The following is a 20,838-nucleotide window of genomic DNA, read 5'->3' on the forward strand; positions in this document are numbered from 1 at the left end:
CCGCAGCGGGTCCTTCAGTGCTGCCGAAGACGTGGAGCGAGTGAAGGACCCGCTGCCACTGAAGACTCAGACGCCACCCAGTGAGTACAAGCACCGCAGCGGGTGGCTCCTTTTTTATGTCCGCTCCCCCGCTTTGCCCCAGGCCCCCCAATCCTCTGGGTGGCCCTGCTTTTAGGGAACCTGTTCCGCTCCTGGTGGGACCACAAGGTGTCAAATGGTGCCTGGAACCCTTAAGAAGGATCCACCCCACCAAGTACAACACTTGTTGCTACCTGCTCTCAACCCCACTGAGAATGTTCTGGGGTCACTACTTGGCTTTATCAGAATAGGGGGGTCTCAGAGAATTATAATGAGCAGGTGCTCCAGTGGTGCAATTGGTTAGTACACAGTATTTATGGGGCAGTGCTGAGAGGAGCTATGCTGAGGTTGTGAGTTCAAGCCTCACCTGGAGCACTGGTTTTCATTAACCCAGTGGCATCAACCCCTCATTTGGCCCTGTGGAAGGTAGAATTCCAGCCCAGGGGACCCTGAGAAGGAGTCAAAAATGCCCCTTCAATTATTACCTCCTCTCCAGAGGACAGGTGAGATCTACAATCCTTTCTCCCCCTGCCAGCAGAGCCTGGAGTCCTGCCCATGGCGTCTGTGCTATTGACAAAGACTAAGTGACAGGGACAAAACACTCAAATCCCACCTGGTGCAGGGAGCCAGGTTTCTTCTTCAAATTCTGTCGTTCGTACATTTCCAGGTCTGGGAATGTCTCCCAACAGCATTGAATGGGAAGCTGCCTGCAGAACAGTTACACTGCACAGAGCTCCTGTGGAGGAGGGGTGGGAATTAGTAACATTTTGAGGATTGTTTGGGAAATGAGCCTTTGCTGACAAGGTTTGTCTCTGTTCATATTTCACCTTCAGGTGTTATGCTGAGGGATCTTTAGTATATTTTTGGGAGGTTAATAACTATCTCCTCAACTTTATTTACTCAGCTTAAAAATTGGTGTCACCTGATTTTTGCATCTCCCTGTGAAAATGCAACTGACACGTGTGGCTTTCTACAGGGGGTCATGATGTTAAAGTTGAGGAATTAAGTCTCTGTACTTCTGGGGGGGGGGCTGTTGCTTTTTTACAGCTGCCTCACGGCCAGGCACACCGGGCTGTTAGCTGCACCCACTTTCCTTGCCAGGGGCCCCTGCTGAACCCTGGGCAGCTGCACTGCCGTGCTGGGGTGACTCTGCAGGTGGAGAAGCTGCTGTGGAGCAATGTAGAGCAGGCGCAGGAAGGAGCCGGGGTCACTATTCACATTCTGAACTGCACAGTTTTCCAAATTTGGGAATAGATTCATCGATTCATAGACTTAAGGTCAGAAGGGACCATTATGATCATCTAGTCTGACCTCCTGCACAATGCAGGCCACAGAATCTCAGCCACCCACTCCTGTAACAACCCCCTAACCTATGTCTGAGTTATTGAAGTCCTCAAATCGTGGCTTAAAGACCTCAAGGTGCAGGGAATCCTCGACCAAGTGACCCGAGCCCCATGCTGCAGAGGAAGGCGAATGTCTGAGAACAATTCTAGGGGAAGGTGAATGCAGAGCAATGACACTGGAGTTTCCCAGACCTCCAATGGGGGCAGCATGGACATTAATAATGGGAAGACCATTTGTGAAATTAGTCGTCACTGACAAGATTTGTCTCTGTTCCTATTTCATGCTGTGGTGTTAGTTAGAGGAATCAGTACAGATTTTTACTATATTAATTAAACAATTTTATTTAACCAAGCCAAAAACTTAATGTCACATATTTTTTCTCTCTCCTAGCAAGAATGAATTGAATTTTGTGACTTTCTGGAAAGTTCAGCGAGATTAAATGTGGGGAATTCAGTCTCTGTGTTTGTGAGCTGATGTTTTCCTCTCACAGGTCAGTGCCTGCATTGAAATACCAAGAGGGATCTAAGAGCTGGTGTACGCTGGGCACTTCACTGGCAGAGCGACGTCTCTCAGGGTGTGACACCCTCCCCAAACCCATCTAGTTAAGGTGACCTAAGCCCTGGTTAGATAGTGCTAAAGAAAAGGAAGAATTGTTCTGTCTATGTAGCTGTTACAGGGATGGGAAAACCCCTCCAGTCACTGTTTACTCCAAAGTGCTATAGCAGTGCCACAGCAGCATTTTAAGTGTAAACAGAGTGAAAGTAGATGTGGCTCCAGTTCGCACTGTGGATGCTCAGGTACTATGGCTATAATAATAACAACAGCGCAGTTTTTGTGTAGTTGGCAGGATTCAAACCCGCGCGGGGAGACCCCAATGGATTTCTAGTCCATCGCCTTAACCGCTCGGCCACAACTACTTGATATGTGTCACTTTCACTACATGATGATTCTGTTCTCACTGAATGGTCACTTCAAATTGTTTGCTCAGACCAGCTTCCCCAGCACACTCATGGCTGCATTAGTGTAAGTGTATCCTGGGCTGAACAGCGAGAATTCCTGCCCATTTCTCTTCCGGTTGGAGCAGGATGAGAGTGTGTTTGTGTGAACGACATTGCTGTAGATTGTTGTTCATTCCCCACTCTGACAATTCAGACAGTCCCTTTCCTAGTCAAATCTCCAGCACATCATTCCAATAGCAGGGGGCAGAATTTCTCTGAGGCACTGAGGGCTGGTGCGTGAATTCAGTCTTGCATTCCACCCTTCATGTTTCATGGACTAACAACAGCAGCAGAAAGAAAGAGCCGAGCCAGGGATGCAGGTGCCACGTCCCCTCTGTCTGACCATCACATTGCAGGAGAGAAGGGTTCACTGGAATCGAATGTCCTGGCTCAGACCAGAGACACAGGGAGGTTTTGCTGTTCATGGATCTGTGCAAAGGAAATTTTGTCTCTGTGTGAAACTGAGGTCGGAAATGAAACATCCACATGGTGGCCCAATGCTCTAGGGAATGTGGGTGAAGGACTCGGGCTGAGAATTGATTTAACAGGGGTTTGTTTCAATTTATTCCCCTGATTAAAATCTATGGCTAAAAGGCAGCCACTGTTGTTAGTACTTGTACCTGTGTAGGGATACCCCAGTGGGTGTCAAGTCCATTGCCTTCACCGGGGCAGTCGATTATTTTATCAGGGTACAAATTTCTTGGCCAAGGTATAGTCAAGGTCTAGACTCCAGAGAAAACAATACACTGCTGATAAGAAGAAGTACATCAAAAGATTTTGCAGCCACCATGGGCATAACTATGATGTGTCGTGTTTCACTCTTTATATCTGGCACCACCTCCTTTCCCTTTAGCCTTGTAGTTGACTAAGGGCAAAGCTGAACATCTCCTCAGATACCAGGGAGTGTTTATGTTCATTCCTGCGAGCTACACAGGGGTTTGATGTTGCTGCTTTCAATCCTCTGGTTCTGCCGGGATAAGGAACAATTCAGTCTGTCACTGAACTGAAGGAGGAAGATCAGGTTTTGACAGGGAGAGGGACGCCGCCTCTTAAAGGTGTTTGTCTGGCTGGCAGTCCTGGTTCCCAGGTCTCGCCCGTGGGGCTCCAGCAGTTTTGGGACCGGGTCACTCCCTTGGCCCCACCTCCCACCCCCAGGGGCCCCGTCAGTGCAGCGGAGCTGAGCAGCATCTGCCTGCTCACTCCAGTGGCTGCTGGCCCCTCCGCATGGCATGGCAGGGCAGGGTGGGTCTGTTGCTTCCAGACCCATCTCCAGTATGTTCAGGAGTTCGCTGAATTGGGGTGGGTGGGGCTTGAAATGAATTTAAACACTCAGCATTTTCCTATACAAATGAATAAAGACCTAGCAGAGCTGTCCAGCAGCTGAAATCAGTTCCAGTCCTCGGCGTCTCTAAGAGGGACACTCGGTAGCTGAGGCACGTGGGACACCTCTGTGGTGAGGACAGGTGAAAAAATGCTGGATTCAATGAAAGCTGAGCCCATAGGAGGGGAAGGTGAACGGCAGCACCACACAGGGTCATAACACTCAGACACGGGGCTTCGCTGTCACTGCCCCTGTGTTTTCTATTATTTCTATCCTAAGGAACACACCCTCCCCCTCCCCCACACACTGTCACACACAACCTTCTCCCCTTGAGCCCCATCCCACCCCTACCCCTCTCCCCCACACACGCCATGGGACACAGCCTCTCGGTGCCTCACCCAGATGGGGGGTTGTCTCTGCATCTCCCCAACAGGGGAGCAGAGAACCGAAAGGGCCACAGGAGACCAATGGAGCTAGGCAGGGATAGAAAATACTTCCCCTCCCTTCTCTTCTCAAGAGTCTTGTTAATCTCACCCATGAGACATTCCAGCACTGGGTGGGCTCAAAGCACCAGCCTTCCCCTCAGCAACGGAAGGGGGAACCAGCTCTAGCACATGGAAGGAGGCTCCCCACCTCTGCTGCTGCCATCCTGCAGCCTTTAATATGGATTTGTTTTAGCTAATGCACCCCCCACACTCCACTAATCCATCCATGAAACATGGAGCCAAACTCCTGAAAACAGGGTCCAGTGGTGCAATGGGTTAGTGCCCAGGACTTGCAGAGCAGTGCTGAGTGGAGTAATGCTGAGGTTGTGAGTTCAAATCTCATCTACACCTCCTTGTTCCATTTAAGCAAATGGCTTCTGCCAATCATTTTGCCCTGCAGAAAATACAATTGCAGCTCAGAAGACACCGAGGTCCCCTTGCTTTACAGAGAGCAGGGCAGATTCCACAGATCTACCAGGCTCTGCTCTCCACCAGCCGCCTGTGTCAGGAGGGGTCAGGCAGAGCCCAGAGCACTGCCCCCGAATCCCCCTCAGTCTTTGCTCCCCAAACCACCTGTGTGCTCACCCTCTTCGCTGTGAGACTCAAACCCTGCCTGGCTTTCTGTATGTTGGGTTTTTGTTGTCTGTCGTGTTGATGTGCATGTGGGTCCTGTGTGATTTTTGTGGATGCCTTGCATAGTTTTGTGTGTGTGTGTGTGTGTGTGTGTGTGTGTGTGTGTGTGTGTGACTTTTGCATGCAGATTGTTTTTTGCTAAGTATTCTTTTGGTATGTGGTTTTTGTGCTTTCTTGTTGTGGGCTTTTGCTGTATTTTTTGGTGTGGATTTGTTCTATGTTTTGTGTGGCTTTCCCTTATGTGTCTATGGCTCTGTGTGCTGGGTGGGTTTGGTTTTTCTTTATGTCTGTGTGGGCCTGTGCAGTCTGTGATGTTCTCTTTCTCTCTAGTTGTCTCTCTGTTTGTATCTTCATGTGTAAATTCACTGGAACTTTTCAAACTCTCCAAAGCTTTGCCAATTTTCACCAGGAATTTTACTCATTAACAAATTCTCACTTGTTCCCTACCAGTTGGTGACCATTGCCCCAGGGGCCTGTCAGTCTCAGGGGCCTGATTTCCCATTGACCCTTCCCCCTTCTATTGGGACTGGGAACTAGCCAACCAAAAAACCCCACTCAGTTTTAGTAAAGGGCCAACAGTCCCCTTACACAAGCTGGGCCTGTGAGGGAGGGAGAGCTCAGTGGTTTGAGTATTGGTCTGCTAAACCCAGGTTTTTGAGCTTAGTCCCTGAGGAGGCCATTTAGGGATCTGGGACAAAAGTCTGTCTGTAGATTGGCCTTGCTTTGAGCAGGGGGTTGGACTAGATACCTCCTGAGGTCCCTTCCAAGCCTGGTATTCTATGATAGGGTCACCAATGTTCAGAGAAACTAGCACAAGCTGGTCCCATGGTGTAATGGTTGGCATGCTGAAATCTGAGTTCAAATCTGAGTGGGACCTTGTGGTAAATCCCTGGAGACCCAAGTGCTTTCCTGTCTCCAGCTGTCTAAGAATGAGTTGTTTACCTGGTGCTGAGTGACTCATACCCACTGGAGCCAGGTCTTTGGTTGGAATGGGGTCTAGAAGTGACTATGGTTTGACTGGGTGTTTGGGATTTCTGATGCCCACAAGTTTGGCCCTTGTGCTTTCTACCACACTTTTCCTCTTGCCCACATGGCGCTTGAAGAAAGGAGTGTCAGGGTCAGGCTTCATAGTCAGGGAAAGGCAGGAGGGAGGAAGAGTCCCAGGCTGGAGCCCAGCACCTCTCCTCCTCTGGGCACCTAGGACAGAGGTGGCTGGTGCTGACAGCTCCAAGGGAAGCTAAAAACCACAGAGCAACCAAGGGCAGGGCAAGAGGAGGGGAGAACCATGCCTATGCGTGGCCAGCAGCAGCCACAGAGACGCACAGCCAGGCTGCTCCCTGCTCCCTGGCATGCCGAACACCCACTGAAAACCACCCACAGCCAGCTGCTGATGCTTTGTGGCCAACATCAGAAGATGGTAGGAAAGCAGGGCCAGCCCCCCTGGTGGGGCCTCTGACCGTTCCCACTCATGGTGCTGACTTTGGCAGTGGGGCAGGAGATTTTACCCCAAGAGGCTTTTCCCCAGCTGGCGAGAAGCAGAGAAACACCCAGGCTCCCAAGGCGCTATGTAGCAACCCCCTCAAGCACAGGGACAGGCGCACACTTGGAAGAGGGAAACTGCTCCACACTCTAGCCCGGGCAGCCACCCATTTTCTTTGGCAAGTCAGGAAGGGCAAAGGCGAGACTGGAAGCACCTGGGGCTCATGCCCCAGCCTTTGTGACACCCACCCCCCAACTCCTTCCCGGGGCTCTAGCTGAAGCCAGAGCATTGGCCTGAGCGGCCAAGAAGAGGTTCCAGCCCTGAAGGGAGCAGGACGTTCAGCACAAAGGTAAAACTGCACAAGCACAACCACGAAGGGACTCGACCCCTCAATCGCCTGATCCGAAGTCAGACGCCTTATCCGTTAGGCCACGTGGTCACAGGAACAAAACCTCTCCAAGCACTGATTTGGAAAAGGCAGACACTGTGTTTCTCTGGTCCTCTACTGAGGTGGGCCGACACTCTATGGGCACAAGAAGTCGAGTTCCCAGTGAGATGTGAGACAATTCTCTGGAGCCAGGTACAGGACTTGGCAGGGAGGCTCAGGCATGAGGGATTGGGGTGCAGCGGACAGACCGGCTATCTAGGTGTTTAGATTTGGTCTCACTGAGGAGGAGGAGGAATCCTGCTGATAGGCAGTGGCTGTGGAGAAAAAGTGGGATGTCCAGGCTGCTCAGGTCTCCTTCTTCCAGCTCCTCATCTGGCTGAGCTGCTCCACCGGCCTGGACAAGTCCTCTGCATGCACAGCAAATAGCCCAAGAGCCATTGCTGCCCAAACCTGTGCTGGGGGGTGAGCGTCTGTCTTTCCTGTCCCATCCGTGCTAGAGCAGACCACTAGATTGAGAGAGACAGTCAACAACTATTAAGGCTAAGATTATATAAAGGGGGTCACAGAAACTGTGACTTTCAGAGATCTCAGTGACATTTTCCACCTCAGCCCTGGGGCAGCAAGACTGGAGCTGTCGGCCAGTGCGGGCCTCACAGCTATCAGCCACCAGTGTCGGAAGGGGCTCCCACAGGCCCATGCCACCACGGATGGACCCCACAGCTCCCAGCTGCTGTGGGTGGATCCCAGAGCTCCCAGCCACCACATGGGACAGGGGGACCCTGGAGCTCCCAGTCGGGTGACCGGGTTATAAGTCCGGTCAGCGGTGCTGCGGGGCTCAGGCAGGCTGGTCCCTATGTGTCCTAGGGCACCGCGCTGCACCCTGGAAATGGCCAGTAGGTCCCCCCTGCTGCACCGCTGACCAGGAGCCACCCGAGGTAAGTCTGCACCCCAACCCCTTGCTCCAGCCCTGAACCCCCCCAAACCCAGAGCCCCCTCTTGCACCCCAGAGCCCTCACCTCCCTGCACTTCAACCTCCTGCCCCAGTCCAGAGCTTCCTCCCACACCTGGAACCCCTCATCCCTGCCCCCACCCCAGAGCCATCACCCCGTCCTGGACCCCGACCCCCTGCCTCAACCCACAGCCCCCTCCTGCACTCTGAATCCCTCGGCCCCACCCTGCAGCCTGGAGCCCCCTCCTCCACCCCAAACCCCTCATCTCCCCACAGCTCCCACAGGCAGACCCTGGAGCTCCCAGCAGCCATGGATGGCCGGGGAGCCCCCACAGCCCCACCCCACTGTGTATGGACCCTGCAGCTCCTACGAGTGGACCCCAGAGCTCCCAGCTGCTGCGGATGGACCCAGGGTTTCCCAACAGGCCTTGATGGCGTGAGGACCCTGCAGCCCCACGTCATTGCTAACAGACCCCACAGCGCCGAAGCCCCGGGAGCTCCCGGCCGCCCCAGGCAGGAGAGGAGCCCCCAGCGCTCAGACACCGCAGGCAGAGCCCGGAGCTCCCAGTCACCGGGGGGGGGTGAGGAGAAGCCGCAGCCTCCGGCCATTGCAGGTGGCCCCGTAGCTCCCAGCCGCCGTGGGCGGACGCCAGAGCCCCCAGCTGCCATCGGGACCCCCCGGCCGCCCCGGGCAGGACCCGTCACCCCGCGACCGGCAGGAAACAGCCGCGCCCGGAAGCGCCTCGCGCCCTGTGACCCCCCGCCCCGGTGCTGCGGCTTCTCGCCAGGCGGGAGGCGGCGCCGCTGCTGCGGTCTCGGTTCCTCCGCCCAGCAGCGGGACCCGGCTCTGCGCGGCCTCGCGCCGCTTCCCACGGGCAGCGCTGAACTCTGAGCGCACAAGGCCCTGGCAGCTCCGCCCTGCATCGCTGTCAGACAACGTCACCAATGGGAGCTGAGCCTGTCAGAAACATCAGTTGGGGAGGGCCCAATGGGAGACCAGCTTTCAAAGACATGCCCCACACAAGGGCCAATGGGAGATCAGCTATCAGAAAACACTAGGCAGGCCAAGGCACCAGCCAACCAGGAACCGCTCCTGATCTGAAGCACCCAGACAGCCCTGACCCCACCTGTCCTATGCCCCACTGCAGCAGCCACCACCAAAGACGCTTGTGTCACTCCCCACAACAACCCCCAAAGCAGGAATCACAATTTCCCTCCCCCAAGCCGACTCTCAATTTACAGAAGAAGAACTCTACAAAAAATAGAAAAACAAACCTACCTTCTCCCACCCCCAGCCCCTTCCCCATGTCTGGCCACACGCTCCAAGCTCAGGGTGACATCACACTCCCCGTCGGGGCAGGCTCTGCTCAGCCCGGCTCCCCACAGCCTGCACTAAACATGTGGGGCCCAACCCCAAAACTTACTCATATTTTACCCCAATGGTCTCAAACTGCCACTTTTAATATGCAAATAAGGTGCTGCCACACTCAGGCCACTCCCCAGCTCTCCAGTGGAGCCACCCGATAGAAAACCAGGTGATATTTAAATTAGCCAGGACGTCGCTCAGTCATTTCGTCTGTTCCCAGCAGGTGGCGCTGGAGAGCTCTGAGCTCACTCACTTCCCTTTCATGCGTCGGCTTCAGCCCCTGGGTTACAAATGCACCAACCGGGGAGCAGGAGGGCGGGGCTGCTCCAGGGTGACCAGATGTCCCATGTTTAAAGGGACAGGCTGGTCTGGGAGGACTTTTTCTTATATAGGAGCCTATTACCCCCCACCCCCGTCCCGTTTTCTACAGTTTCTTCAATGTCACCCTATGGGGCAGCTCTGCGGGGACGGACTTTCACACTTGGGAGCCATCAGCCGGATATGCGTGCCTGGGAAGCTGTGTCCCTCCAGAGGCACTTGAGAAGCCAAAGGGGCCGTGGGTGAGTTTGTGATGAGGTGAGTGTGAAGTGTGGAAGGGGGAGGGTGGCAAGAGGAGGTTTTGAGAGGAAAAAAGGTGCTGCTGAGCTGGTAGGGGAGGGCAAGGTCCCAGGCGGGTGTTGTGTGAGGAGCTGTGTAGGCCCGGAAAGGCGTCGTCCTGGGCAAGGGCAGGTGAGGAGGGCCAGGGCTTTTCCCAGGGCTGTTGCTGCGGCCAAAGCCTTTGGGAAGCAGAAGAGGGCCAGGGGTGTTGTTGCCTGCTGGGGCCATGCGACGGTGTAGGTGTACGCTGACCATAGCTGGTCTGTGGGAGCTGGGGCCACTCAGCGTGCCCCTTTCCTCGTTAGTATAGTGGTGAGTGTCCCTGCCTGTCACGCGGGAGACCGGGGTTTGATTCCCCGACGGGGAGGGTGACCCCTTTTGAAGGGGGGACAAAGAAATCCCTGGCCTGCCCACCACATGCCTTGCATTCTCCTTCGACGGCCACTTCCCTTCGCACCCTGCACTGATGACTTTCACCTCCAGAGAGACAATTACCTCGCAAGGACACGCTGGCCCTAGCCAAAGCCTCCCCCGGGGCCTGCACGTGGGGGCACGTTTCAGAGCGGCAAAGGGAAATAGGCTGACCAGGGCCATGAGGACAATGGCCCAGACAAATGGGGAGGGACTTGGTCCAGGGGTGGAGGAAGACAGAAAAAGGGACAGGCATGGGATTGGCTTCCTGTCTTTTTTCCTTTGCTCAGCATTTGACCTGTGACTGTAATGGGGAGACTTGAGAAAGACCTGTGGCCGCCGGCGAGGTAGGTGGCCGCCCCAAGAGCGCAGAGCTGAGCATTTTCCACTGGGCTGCTGCCTGCGCCCCCAGCGCCTGGCCGTGATCGTATAGTGGTTAGTACTCTGCGCCGTGGCCGCAGCAACCTCGGTTCGAATCCGGGTCACGGCACTGCTTTTTGGTGGGGAGGGGCTATCCTGCAGCACGCCTCGTGGCTCAGTCTGATGGCGTCCGTTTGCAAAGAGAGCCATCAGCCGGTCCTTAGTTTCTGCTTGGTAAAGGCAAGTCAGTGGGGTCCATCGGTCAGAAAAAGAGTCCCAGGACTTCTTGCTGGGCGCCAGGGTCCAAAAGCAGCACATTCCCTCCTGGAAAGGGCTGTGTTTGGAATGTGCGTCCAGTGCGCGTTGAAGGGAAGGATCTGCGTGCCAGGGAAGCTGCATCCCTCCAGAGGCACTTGAGAAGCCAAAGGGGCCGTGGGTGAGTTTGTGATGAGGTGAGTGTGAAGTGTGGAAGGGGAAGGTGGCAAGAGGCGGTTTAGAGAGGAAAAATGGTGCTGCTGATCCACAGAGACATGGACAGGCAAAGCAGTTTTGAACACAAAAGTCGGGAATCAGCTCAGGGTACGGTATAGCACATGAAGGCAGCGGTTAGACAAGCAACAGCAAGAAACTGGACTGGTATGGAGTGAAAGTTCTGTGGAAGGAACCGAAAAGAGCACCGGAGCTGTGGTATAGCGCTTGCATACACTTTCTTTGGCCTGTTTTCCTATAAGAGTTAGCAGTGAGAGATTGCTAGTCACAGGTCAGTGGGTGGGTTTGTGCAAACTAGGAGTGTACAGGGAACTGTCTTTGAACAGAAGGAATTAGAGAAACCAGCAAGAGGAAGGAGGCTGAAAGACTTCTCTGGCTTTGAACAGAATTGTGCCTTAATAGTTCTTGCTTTGAAGTTCTCCATTGGCGTCATTTCTGTGAAGTAATCCTCACTTAGAGTTACCTAGTTCTCAAAGTCATGTGAATGGTGTTTGGTGCGTGTCTGGGAGCTCGTCATGGCGAGGTAGAAAGTGGTGGGGGCAGAGGGGTTGCATAACATCCAAGGGTGTCAGAATTGATGCTTGGCTCTTTAGAGCTCAGATCAAAGGGTATATTCCCACTGACTTGGGGGTGATAAAACTCAGGTCAAAGGGTATATTCCCACTGACTTTGGGGTGGTAATAATTGGTCTATTGGGTTTTGATTTATTGTGTTTTGTTTGGATGTAATAAATCAATGCCCAGCTATGTTTCAGTTGACCCTTGATCAAAGGGTATATTCACACTATCCACTTGGTTGGTGGGTGATAATTGATTGTTTGGGCTTTGGTTTGTTGTGTTTTGTCTGGATGTAATAAATCAATCCCCAAATGTGCTTTTGTTGACTCTGAAACTTTACTAGGGTAAGAGGTGGAAGTGGAGTGGATGGGGGAGCCCAGCTGTCAATCCTGTGCTGTGAGAACAGGAGATAATCCAAAATAAGGTATATCAACTTCAGCTACACTATTCCTGTAGCTGAAGTTGTGTATCTTACATTGACACCCCTCCCCCGCCCCAGTGTAGACCAGTCCAAAGTGTAAGTAGTCTCTTAGCCTATCCAAGGCTGTGATCAAGTGTCTTGAGGTCTATCTACACTATGAAATTAGGTCACATTTATACAAGTTGGTTTTTTAGAAATTGTTTTTATACAGTTGATTGTGTGTGTCCCAACACAAAGTGCTCTAAGAGCATTAAGTCAGTGGACTGCATCCACAGTACGGAGGCGAGCGTCGACTTCCGGAGCGTTGCAATTTGGGTAGCTGTGGGTAGCTACCCCACAGTTCCTGCAGTCTCCCCCATCCATTGGGATTCTGGGTTGATATCCCAATGCCTGATGAGGCAAAAACAGTGTCGTGGGTGATTCTGGGTATATGTCATCAGATCCCCCTTTCTCTCCCTCCCTCCTTCCTTCCATGAAAGCAACAGCAGACAATCATTTCACACATTTTTTCCTGGGTTACCTGAGCAGACGCCATACCACAGCAAGCATGGAGCCCGCTCAGCTCACTGTCACCGTACGTCTCCTGGATTCCGGCAGACATGGGACTGCATTGCTACACAGCAACAGCTCATTGCCTTTTGGTAGCAGTGTGTGCTATGATTAGTAGCCATCCTCCTCAGTGCTCTTTTAACCAATCTCAGGCCTGGTCTACACTAGGCATTTAAACCGGTTTTAGGAGCGTAAAACCGATTTAATGCCACACCCGTCCACACTAAGAGACCCTTTATATTGGTATAAAGGGCTCTTTAAACCGGTTTCTGTACTCCTCCCTAACAAGAGGAGTAGCGCTAATATCAGTATTACCATACCGGATTAGGGTTAGGCCTGGTCTACACTAGGCGTTTAAATCGGTTTTAGGAGCGTAAAACCGGTTTAACGCCACAACCGTCCACACTAGGAGGCACCTTATATCGATTTTAATGGCTCTTTAAATCGGTTTCTGTACTCCTGCCCGACGAGAGGAGTAGCGCTAATATCGGTATGAACATATCGGAATAGGGTTAGTGTGGCCGCAATCGACGGTATTGGCCTCCGGGAGCTATCCCACAGTGCACCACTGACCGCTCTGGACAGCATTCTCAACTCGGATGCACTGGCCAGGTAGACAGGAAAAGCCCCGCGAACTTTTGAAATTCATTTCCTGCTTCGACAGCGTGGAGAGCTCATCATCACAGGTGACCATGCACAGCTCATCAGCACAGTTAACAATGCAGTCTCCTGAGAATCGAAAAAGAGCCCCAGCATGGACCGCTCGGGAGGTACTGGATCTGATCGCTATATGGGGAGAGGATTCAGTGCTAACAGAACTGCGTTCCAAAAGACGAAATGAAAAAGTATTTGAAAGAATTTCTAAGGCTATGACGGCTAAAGGCCACAGCAGGGACTCCGTGCAGTGCAGAGTGAAAGTTAAGGAGCTCAGACAAGCCTACCAGAAAACCAAAGAAGCAAACGGAAGGTCCGGGGCAGGTCGAAAAACATGCCGCTTCTATGATGAGCTGCATGCAATTTTAGGGGGCTGCGCCACAAGTACCCCACCCCTGACCGTGGATTCCGAGGTGGGGGTTGTAATCTCTGCCATGTCTGAGGGTTATGCAGACGGGGAAGATGAAGAGGAAGAAGAAGAGGAAGACCTCGCAGAGAGCACACAGCACTCCGTGACCCCCAGCAGCCAGGAGCTTTTTATCACCCTGACGGAATTACCCTGCTCCCAGCCCTCACAAGCAACTATTCCAGAGAATGACGCCCTGGAAGGGAGCTCTGGTGAGTGTACCTTTGCAAATAGCAAACAGTGTTTTTTAAGCAAGCCTTTTTTAATGATTGATTTGCCCTGAGGACTTGGGATGCATTCGCAGACAGTATAGTTACTTAGAAAAGTTTGTTAACATGTCCGGGGATTGAGAGGAAATCCTCCAGGGACATCTCGATGAAGCGCTCCTGTAGGTACTCCAGAAGCCTTTGCAGAAGGTTTCTGGGCAAGGCATCCTTGTTCCGCCCACCATGGTAGGACACTTTACCATGCCATGCATGTAGCAAGTAATCAGGTATCATTGCGTGGCAAAGCATAGCAGCGTATGGTCCCGGTGACTGCTGGCATTCAAGAAGCATCCGCTCTTTATCTTGTTCTGTTATCCTCAGCAAAGTGATATCGTTCAGGATAACCTGGTTAAAAATCAGGAATTTAAGTAAGGGGGGTGGCCATTTTTCTACTGGGTTCGTGGAATGCAGCAGCTTAAAAAAAACACTTTCCTGCACGTAGCGAAGCAGGGGGAGGGGAGGAGTGAAATGCCGATGATCTTTTCTGTTTGGTCACCGGCGAGGCGATCTTCCCCAAGCTACCGGACAAGTAGTGGGTGGGGGGGAGGGGGAAGGTTGTTGATTAGCAGGGAGCTAGCGTGGTATTAGCCATGCGTTGTGGGGGGGAGGGGTAAATCACTGAGACAGTGGCTTACCATGGCCGCATGCAAGCTGAATCCTGATGCCTGGACCTGTGTCTGAGATCTGTAACCCCAGAGATGCAAGCAGTCACTATTAAGATGAAAAATGCGACCTTGTAGGGAAATCACATGTGCTATGTAAGGTGAATAGTGCTTTTCACTGTGAAAGAGTATAACCATTGTTCTGTAAAATGTATCTTTCTAAATATTTATCTCCCTCATGCAGCTGCAAATTTTTCAAGCGTCCCTCCTCCATCCCAAAGGCTAGCACAGATAAGGCGGAGGAAAAAGAAGACGCGAGATGAGATGTTCTCGGATATTATGGAAGTTACACGCAATGAAAGAGCTCATCTGAATGAGTGGAAGGACGTGGTTTCAAATTACAGGAAAGAGGCCAGTGAACGTGAGGACAGGAGGGATGAACGTGAGGACAGGAGGGACAACCGAGATGAGAGGTGGCGGCAGGAAGACCGGCAGGAAAATCAGCGGTGGCGGCAGGAAGATCAGCGGTGGCGGGATGCAACTCTGGGGCTGCTGCGTGATCAAACTGACATGCTCCGGCGTCTTGTGGAGCTTCAGGAACGGCAGCAGGATCACAGAGTGCCGCTGCAGCCCCTGTATAACCACCCTCCCCCCTCACCATGTTCCTTAGCCTCCTCACCCAGACGTGTAAGAACGCGTGGGGGGAGGCTCCGTGCACCCGCCCACTCCACCCCCGTGGACAGCCCAACCAGAAGGATGCCGTTACTCTGAATTTTTTTTTAATGGCCTTCTCCATCCCTCCTTTCCTCCTCCCAAAGCACACCCTTACTTCTCTCCCTCTTTTTATAATGAATCAATAAAGAATTCATGCTTTTTAAATGAGAGTGACTTTATTTGCATAAGTAAGCTGTACTCGAAGGGGGAGGGGGAGTTGCTTACAGGGACTGAGTCAATCAAGGGGGTTGGGTCTTCATCAACAAACACAGCAGTCACACTGTACCCTGGCCATTGATGAAGCTCGTTTTCAAAGCTTCTCTGATGCGCACCGCTTCCTGGTGTGCTCTTCTAATCTCCCTGGTGTCTGGCTGCGCGTAATCAGCGGCCAGGTGATTTGCCTCAGCCTCCCACCCCGCCATAAAGGTCTCCCCCTTACTCTCACAGAGATTGTGGAGAATACAGCAAGCAGCAATAACATAGGGGACATTGGTTTGGCTGAGGTCTGAGCGAGTCAGTAATGTGCGCCAGCGCGCCTTTAAACGGCCAAATGCACATTCCACCACCATTCTGCACTTGCTCAGCCTGTAATTGAACAGATCCTGACCACTGTCCAGGCTGCCTGTGTATGGCTTCATGAGCCATGGCATCAAGGGGTAGGCTGGGTCCCCCAGGATAACGACAGGCATTTCAACATCCCCAACTGTTATTTTCTGGTCTGAGAAGTAAGTCCCTTGCTGCAGCCGTTTAAACAGAGTAGTGCTTCTGAATACGCGAGCGTCATGAACCCTCCCTGGCCATCCCGCGTGGATGTTTGTGAAACATCCCTTGTGATCCACCAGTGCTTGCAGCACCATTGAAAAGTACCCCTTCCGGTTTACGTACTGGGTGCCCTGGTGCTGCGGTGCCAAGATAGGGATATGGGTTCCATCTATCGCCCCCCCACAGTTAGGGAATCCCATTGCAGCAAAGCCATCCACTATGGCCTGCACGTTTCCCAGAGTCACAACCTTTCGTAGCAGCAGCTTAGTGATTGCTTTGGCTACTTGCATCACAGCAGCCCCCACAGTAGATTTTCCAACTCCAAATTGATTCCCGACTGACCGGTAGCTGTCTGGCGTTGCAAGCTTCCACAGGGCTATCGCCACTCGCTTCTCTACTGTGAGGGCTGCTCTCATCTTGGTATTATGGCGTTTCAGGGCAGGGGCAAGCAAGTCACAAAGTTCCATGAAAGTGCCCTTACGCATGCGAAAGTTTCGCAGCCACTGGGAATCGTCCCACACCTGCAACACAATGCGGTCCCACCAGTCAGTGCTTGTTTCCCGGGCCCAAAATCGGCGTTCAATGGATAGAATCTGCCCCATTACCATCAGGATCTCCAAAGCGCCGGGGCCCGCGGTTTGAGATAATTCTGTGTCCACGTCCTCATCACTGTCATCGCCGCGCTGCCGTATCCGCCTCTTACTCGCCTCGGTTCGAAGGTCCTGGTTCAGCATATACTGCACGAGAGTGCGCGAGGTGTTTAAAACATCCACGATTGCGGTATGGAGCTGAGCAGGGTCCATGCTTGCTGTGCTATGGCGTCTGCACGGTTCACCAAGCAAAAAAGGCGCGAAACGGTTGTTTGCCGCTGTCTGGGTGGGTGGGTGGGGTGAGGCTGTACCCAGAACCACCCGCGAAAATGATTTTTGCCCCATCAGGCACTGGGATCTCAACCCGGAAATGCCAAGGGGCGGGGGAGGCTGCGGGAACTATGGGATAGCTACGGGATAGCTACCCACAGTGCAACGCTCCAGAAATCGACGCTAGCCTCGGACCATGGACGCACACCACCGATTTAATGTGTTTAGTGTGGCCGCGTGCACTCGATTTTATAAAATCTGTTTTACAAAACCGGTTTATGCAAATTCGGAATAGTCCCGTAGTGTAGACGTACCCTTAGTGTGGCCGCAGATCGACGGTATTGGCCTCCGGGAGGTATCCCACAGTGCACCACTGACCGCTCTGGAAGCAATCTGAACTCGGATGCAGTGGCCAGGTAGACAGGAAAAGCCCCACAAACTTTTGAATATTTCCTGTTTGCCCAGCGTGGAGCTCCGATCAGCATGTGTGGCGATGCAGTTAAAAATCAAAATAAAGAAAGAGCTCCAGCATGGACCATGCGGCTGTGATCGCTGTAAGGGCAGGCGAATCTGTTCTATCAGCGCTCTGTTACAGAAGACGAAATTCAAAATCATTTTTAAAAAATCTCCAGACAGACGCCATAGCAGGGGCTCAGCGCACTGCTGCGTGACAAGCGTAACGGAAAGCCAAAGAATCAAATGGACGCTCGTGGATTGGAGGACTGAAGCTATCCCATGTTTAAGAAGGATGAATTCAAACTGGAACGGGTACAAAAAAGGGCCACTAGAATGATCCGAGGAATGGAAAGCCTGTCATATGAAAGGAGACTTGAGGAGCTCGGTTTGTTTTCCTTAACCAAAAGAAGGATAAGAGGAGATATGATTACACTCTTTAAATATATCAGAGGGATAAATACCAGGGAAGGAGAGGAATTATTTCAGCTCAGTGCTAATGTGGACACGAGGACAAACGGATATAAATTGTCAGTCAGGAAATTTAGGCTTGAAATTAGACGAAGGTTTCTAACCATCAGAGGAGTGCAATACTGGAACAGCCTACCGAGGGAAACAGTGGGGGCGAAGGACCTCCATGACTTTAAGATTAAGCTAGATAAGTTTATGGAGGAGATGGTATGATAGGATAACGGGCTTAGTCAATAGGTCAATTAAGAGACACACTGGTAATTAGTACAATGAGTCAATGATAGGATATTGTTAGCCTTTTTCCAGAGGGTATGGCTGGAGAGTCTTGCCCGCATGCTCGGGGTTCAGCTGACCGCCATATTTGGGGTCGGGAAGGAATTTTCCTTCAGGGTAGATTGGCAGTGGCCCTGGAGTTTTTTCGCCTTCCTCCGAAGCATGGGGCAGGGGTCGCTTGCTTAAGGAGTGGGTGGATCGGCTTATGTGGCCTGCATCTTGCAGGAGGTCAGACTAGATGATCATAATGGTCCCTTCTGATCTTGAATTCTATGATTCTATGATTCCTGCAGTCTCCGAAAAGTATTTGCATTATTGGCTGAGCTCCAAATGCTTCTAGGGTCAAACACAGTGTCCGCGGTGGGTCAGGGCATAGCTCGGCAATCTACGCACCCCACCCCCACCCCCAGAAGTGAAAGGGAAAACAATCCTCTGACTGTTTTACATGTCACCCTATCTGTACTGAATGCTGCAGATAGATGCGATGCTGCAGCCGTCAACACCAAGATCCTCACTCCCCCCCCCTGCCATGGGTGGCTGATGGTACAAAAGGACTGGTATCCGTCCTTGTCATCAGCCTATTGGCATATGGGACAGTAACCATGCTGACTAGCATCTATCAGGTCAATCAAGGGCACCTGGCCCTAATTTTTCCTGGTAGATGGTACAGTATGACTGATAACCATCGTCATCATAGCAACAGGGGGCTGAGCTCCATCAGCCCCCACCCTTCATGTGTAAAGAAAAGATTCAATTGCCCCTGGACTAGCAGAGGGATGCTGGACTCCTCTTCTCTACTGTCCTGTCTGGACTATCATAGCAGCTGGAGGCTGCCTTCCACTCATTTCTCACTAACAAGTCAGTGTGTCTTAGTCCTGCGTTCTTTATTACTTCATCACACAAGTGGGGGGACAATGCTACGGTAGCCCAGGAAGGCTGGGGGAAGAACAGAATCAACAGGTGGGGTTGTTGCAGGAGCACCCCCTGTGAATAGCATACAGCTCATAATTTCTGCAGGATCTGACACAGAGCAGCTGTGCTCTCTGGTTCTATGATACATTGGTTATCTAGTACACTTGCCCATTTTCTAGGCAGGACTGATTCTATTTTTAGATACCAAAAAAGAGAAATTGACTCAGGGAATCATTCCCAATTTTGGCTTTTGCACCCCTGGCTGATCAACCAGGGGCACTTATGACAGCAGCAAATGATACAAAAGAACTGGAAACCATGATCATCTTAGTACCAATTTATGGTATGGTAGATGGTGCCATATGGCTAGTAACCATCTCTGCTGTCAGGCAAAGGCAAAAGCACGCTTCTGTGTAGCGCTGCTGAATCGCCTCTGTGAGCGGCATCTAGTACACATACGGTGAGAGTCACAAAAGGCAAAACAAGCTCCATGATTGCCATGCTATGGCATCTGCCAGGGCAATCCAGGGGAAAAAGGCGCGAAATGCTTGTCTGCCGTTGCTTTCCCAGAGGAAGGAGTGACTGACGACATTTACCCAGAACCACCCGTGACAATGATTTTTGCCCCATCAGGCACTGGGATCTCAACCCGGAAGTTCCAAGGGGTGGGGGAGGCTGCAGGAACTATGGGATAGCTACGGAATAGCTACCCACAGTGCAACGCTCCAGAAATCGACGCTAGCCTCGGACCGTGGACGCACACCACCGATTTAATGTGTTTAGTGTGGCCGCGCACAATCGATTTTATACAATCTGTTTTGCTAAACCGGTTTATGTAAATTCAGAGTAATTCCGTAGTGTAGACGTACCCTCAGTGAAATCAGTTGGGGTGCCTGGGCAGACAAAGGAGTGACTCAGCCAGGTCATTTCCATCTTCTGCCAAGCACCTAGAAGATGATGATGACTAACAGTTATACTGCACCGTTTGCTACCAGCAGAGGTGAGCTGGAGCAGGTTCCCACAGGTTCCCAAGAACCGCTTGCTAAAATTAGACCTCCGTAGAGAACCAGTTGTTAAAGGGCCAGGGGGTGGGCAAAGAACTCCGGTCCGCGGGCCAGACCATCCTGTTGCTCCCAGGATTCCCAGCTGGGGAGGCTGAGGCTCCCCTGGCCCTTCCCCTGCTTCCCCCTAGTTGCAGCGTGGCCAGCCGCTGGCATCAGCTGGGCAGCTCAGCTGAGCTCCGGAGTTGCTTTGAGCTGCCAGCAAGGTAAATGGGGAGGGGGCTGCAAGCTCTAGGGCTGCTGGGGGGGCAAGTGGGGCAATTTGCCCCAGGGTCTGTAGGGGCCTCTGGCCCCACAAGTATGTCTCCACCTGCCCCGGCCCCTCCCCCGCTCCCCCCCTTAAATCAGAACTTTTTATAGGGAACCGGTTGTTAAAATTTTGGCAGCTCATCACTGGCTACCAGCCTAAGATTTAAAAGTAGATGGATCAAAACAAGAAATTGACTTGATTTGTTTTGTGAAATCAACAACCTGCTAAATCCAGGGTTTTGAGTTCAATCCTTAAGGGGGCCATTCTGTATGATAGTTGTTTGTGTTTCTTCTTGATGCAAAGCCACCCCTTTTGTTGATTTTAATTCCCTGTAAGCCATGCCGTCAGTCACCCCTCCCTCCATCAGAGCAACAGCAGACAATTGTTTCACGCCTTTTCTCAGCGCAGATTCAGAACCAGAAGCTGCAAAAGCAAAACCAGGCAAGGAGGCAACAGCAGTGCGGTGATGAGAGTGATGAGGACATAGACATGGTCATAGACTTCTCACAAAGTACGGGCCAGGCAATGTGCCCTGGCAATGTGCACATCATGCTGATGAGCTCTGCATGGTCCCCTGTGCTGATCAGCACGCCACGCTGGACAAACAGGAAATGAAATTAAAAAGTTTGCGACCCTTTTCCTATCTACCTGGCCAGTGCATCTGAGTTGAGAGCGCTGTCCAGAGCAGTCACAATGGAGCACTCTGGGATAGCTCCGGAGGCCAAGAC

At 52.2% G+C, this 20,838-nt stretch overlaps 2 non-coding genes across 2 annotated transcripts; one reads left to right on the forward strand and one right to left on the reverse strand.

The window, feature by feature from the left end:
• The first annotated feature begins 359 nt into the window (after nt 1–359).
• TRNAI-UAU lies at nt 360–453 on the forward strand. The gene is made up of 2 exons: nt 360–397; nt 418–453. It is a non-coding gene; the product is annotated as a tRNA-Ile (tRNA).
• Nucleotides 454–2,257: 1,804 nt separating this feature from the next.
• On the reverse strand, nt 2,258–2,339 carry TRNAS-AGA. The gene has a single exon. It is a non-coding gene; the product is annotated as a tRNA-Ser (tRNA).
• Nucleotides 2,340–20,838: the final 18,499 nt, after the last annotated feature.

Source organism: Mauremys mutica, unplaced genomic scaffold (assembly GCF_020497125.1).
Source record: "Mauremys mutica isolate MM-2020 ecotype Southern unplaced genomic scaffold, ASM2049712v1 Super-Scaffold_100221, whole genome shotgun sequence".
Classification (NCBI taxonomy): domain Eukaryota; kingdom Metazoa; phylum Chordata; order Testudines; family Geoemydidae; genus Mauremys; species Mauremys mutica.